The sequence below is a fragment of the Saimiri boliviensis genome, chromosome 1 (genome assembly GCF_048565385.1).
Source record: "Saimiri boliviensis isolate mSaiBol1 chromosome 1, mSaiBol1.pri, whole genome shotgun sequence".
NCBI classification, from domain to species: domain Eukaryota; kingdom Metazoa; phylum Chordata; class Mammalia; order Primates; family Cebidae; genus Saimiri; species Saimiri boliviensis.
The window spans coordinates 90,276,162-90,280,330 of NC_133449.1; positions in this window are offsets into that span (position 1 = coordinate 90,276,162).

Sequence of the window (4,169 nt, forward strand, 5' to 3'; positions counted from 1 at the left end):
CACCACACATACTCTACCATGTGGGTGATGTCCTCTTTGGTTAAGGTGTTTCCCAGTCCTGAGACCCACTTTCAAAATATACATCTCTAGCTGGGCACGGTGGCGCATGCCTGTAATCCCAGCACTTTGGGAGGCCGAGGCTGGCAGATCATGAGGTCAGGAGATCGAGATCATCCTGACTAATACAGTGAAACTTCATCTGTACTAAAAATGCAAAAAATTAGGTGTGGTGGCACATGCCCATAGTCCCAGCTACTCAGGAGGCTGAGGCAGGAGAAATGCTTGAACCTGGGAGGCAGAGGTTGTAGTGAGCCGAGATTGTGCCACTGTACTCTAGCCTGGGCAACAGAGGAAGACTGTCTCAAAAAAAAAAAAAAATATATATATATATGTATATATATTTATATATATATTTATATATTTGTATATTTATATATGTGTATATATATGTATATATATGTGTGTGTATATATATGTGTGTGTATATATATATATGTGTGTGTATATATATATATATATATATATATATATATATATATATAATGTATACACACACCCCTTGGGCATGAATGAAGGTGTATTCCACATACCATCTCTCCCAGCAGTTTATTAAACCTTTTCTCCTGGACAGGAGGCATCCAGGTAACATGACAGCCTCTGCAGTGGGTTGAATCATGGTCCTCCCAAAAACTATATCCAACCAGAACCTCAGAATGTGATCTTATTTAGAAGGGTCTCTGCAGATGCAGTAAGGATCTCAAGGTGGGAACGGCCTGGATTCGAGTGGGTTCTAAAGCCAATGACAGATGGGTGCAGTGGCTCATGCCTATAATCCCCAGCACTTTGAGAGGCCGAGGCAGGTGGATCACCTGAGGACAGGAGTTCGAGACCAGCCTGGCCAACATGGCAAAACCCCATTTCTACTAAAAATACAAAAATTAGCTGGGCGTTGTGGTGTGCACCTGTAATCCCAGCTACTTGGGAGGCTGAGGCAGGGGAATCACTTGAGCCTGGGAGGCAGAGGTTGCAGTGGGCCGAGACTGGGCCACTGCACTCCAGCCTGGGGGGCAGGGCAAGATTCTGTCTCAAAAAAAGAAAAAAGAGAGAGAGAGACAAGAAAGGAGATGCAGAGAGAAAAGGCACGTGAAGCTGGAGGAGACTGGAGAGATGTATCTGCGGGCGGGGGAGCCCCAAGGATTGCTGGAGCCACTAGGAGCTGGGAGACAGGCATGGGAAGAACAGCCCTGCAGACACCTCGGTTTTGGACCTCTGGTCTCCACGACTGTGAGAAAATGAGTTTCTGTTGTTGTGAGCCACCCAATCCGTGGTATTTTGTTATGGCAGCCCTATTCTAAAACTTTTGCTGAGGCAGAAGAGGGGACTTGGGGCACTGAGGGTCACTTCAAGGACTTCACAAATTAATTAAGGGCTGCCCCTGCTACTGTATAACCCTGGGAAGGGAGAATAGGATGGCCTGTTTGGTTGGAGAAAAATGCCCAGGGAACGCTGGGCCACGCTTGTGCTCTGGGGCGGCTCCTTCCCAGTTCCCTGGGCCAGAGCCTTCCCAGCAGTTGCCCAGGGAATGTTTTTCTCCACTGGGGAAGGTGTGCATTTTTCTGCACCAAGAAAGGTGTGCAGCCCTGTCGCTAGGAAACGGGGAGCCGGGCCTGTGGGCTCCCAGCCTAGAGCAAGGCAGATGGTGACAAGATTAAATAGTGCCTTTCATTTCAACATAGGAAATGTTTTCAATTCTCCTCTCTTCATGTCTCTAAAAAAAGGCAAGTGGCGGAAACGTCCCACTGGAAATTTATTAACAAAAGCCAGGCAGCCCAAAGAAGCCAACTTTTTTCTATTCACATATCTCTACAACCAGACTACAGGCACTTTGAGCGAAGGGCCCCACCCCATCGCCATGACCCTCCAGGCACCCCAGGAAGCCTCAGCCAATCCTCACAGCTATGCACAGAGGTAGGACTTATTGCTATCCCATTTCATAGATGAGAAGACCAAGGCCTACAGAACAAAGTAACTGGTCAGCAAGTTGGGAAGCTGGGATTTCAACCCATGCACAGCAGTGCTATCCTTTGCTATACATGCCCTCGTGATAATGTTTGTGAAAGTGTTGGAAATGATAAGGACAGTACAAATCCAGAATCTCATCACGGTTAACAGGTCTCAGTCCATTCAGGCTGCTGTAACAGAATACCATAGCCTGGGTAGCTCAGAAACAATAAAATGGATTTCTCGCAGTTCTAGGGGTGGCAAAGTCTAAGATCAAGGCACCGGCAGATTCAATGCCTGGTGAGGGCCTGTAACCTGGTTCACAGATGGCTGTCTGTTCACTGTGTCCTCACAAGGGGGAGGGAGGTGAGGGAGATCTCCTGGGTCTCTTTTACAGGGCCACAAATCTCATTCATGAGGGTTCTGCCCTCATGACTTAGTCACCTCCCAAAGTCCTCACCTCAACAGCATCACCTTGGGGATTAGGTTTCAATTATGAATTTGTGGGGGACACAAACATTCAGTCTATAGCATAACTACACAGGACAGTGCAGAATGAGCACAGCAAAGAGGAGCTTTGTTTTCACTGCAGATTAACTTCTGGCAAGGAACTGAGCAGGCCAGGAGAGATTAGACAGATGTGAAGATTAAGGCACTGCAGGTCAGAGCCTACCAATTGGGTCAGTGTCCCCTGACTAGGCCATTTCTGGTATAACCTCAGGTCCCATATGACCCAGTCTCCCAAGCTGCACAGCCAATAGTAGTAACTGGCCAGAGCCAGTAGGGCAAACACACTCCCTGGCACAGTGTTCTGACTATTGTGTGCTTGTAGTGGAGTAGGGTGAAAAAGAAAATTTCAGGTCCCTAGGATCCCTGGAGTCAAAGGCCCAGATTGAAGCTGGGTAACTGGAAGAGAAGTGGGCACAGACTAAGAAAGCGGGGAAGAGCTGTGTTAGGTTTGAGATCCATCAGGTTGGAAGGTTAGAAGGAGGAGGAGCTGGGTAGACATGTCCACACATATGCCCTATTCTTCCCCAAGCCCTACCTCCCTCAGTCCTAAAATAAATATTACTTACAAGTGAATCATTCAAATAACAATGATCCCTTTGGTATTTAAAACTTTTCTCCTATCCAAGTGGTTTTATAGCCATTGTCTCATGTGAGGCTCAGCTCAGTCCCGGGAAGTGAACACGGCAAGTGCTACTTCTCCATTTTGATCATGGAGAAAGTGAGTTTCAATCCATCTTCTAATCCCAGTCTCCAGGTCCCAGTCTTTTGGGGTAGTGTCAACTCTTCCTTCATAGTAACACTTACAATCCGTTTCCATTCTTCTTTTTTCTTTTTGAGGGAGAATCTCACTGTGTCACCCAGGCTGGAGTGCAGTGGCATGATCTCGGCTCATGGCAACCTCTACCTTCCAGGTTCAAGCAATTCTCCTGCCTCAGGATCCCCAGTAGCTATAACTACAGGCACCCATCACCACACCCAGCTAATTTTTATAGTTTTAATAGAAATGGGGTTTCAACATGTTGGCCAGGCTGGTCTTGAATTGTTGGCCTCGAGTGACCAGCTCGCCTCAGCCTCCCAAAGTGCTGGGATTACAGGCATGAGCCACTGCACTGACTCCTTTTCCATTCTTAATTCCAGTATCTTAATTTAGCTTCTCATAAGGTCAAGGCTTATGCCTCTGCCTTTAGTCTCTCCCCAAGCTGAGCTGTCTACATGCTGTCCCTAGATTATGCTTCCAGAAACACTGCTTTCATCATCATGACCATTGTAGCACTCACCATTGATCCTTAACAGCCTATCAAAACTGAATGCCACTGCCTGGCTTCCAAAGCCCTCTTAACTTTGATGTCACCTAACTCCATTGTGTGATTACCTTTACTTTACTACATGCACTTGCTGCTCCGGCCAATCCACTCTCCTCTCTAATTAACAGTTCACGATGCCCATTGCTGCCTCCATGCCTTTGCTCATGCTTTGCTCCCTCCCATCTACTTGGGAGGCTTAGGCAGCAGAATCACTTGAACCCAGGAAGTGGAGGTTGCAGTGAGCCGAGATTGTGTCATTGCACTCCAGCCTGGGCAACAAGAGCAAAACTCCATCTCCAAAAGAAAAAAACAGCAAAAAAAGAATATGCATTGTTGCTCATTGCTGTGTGGCCA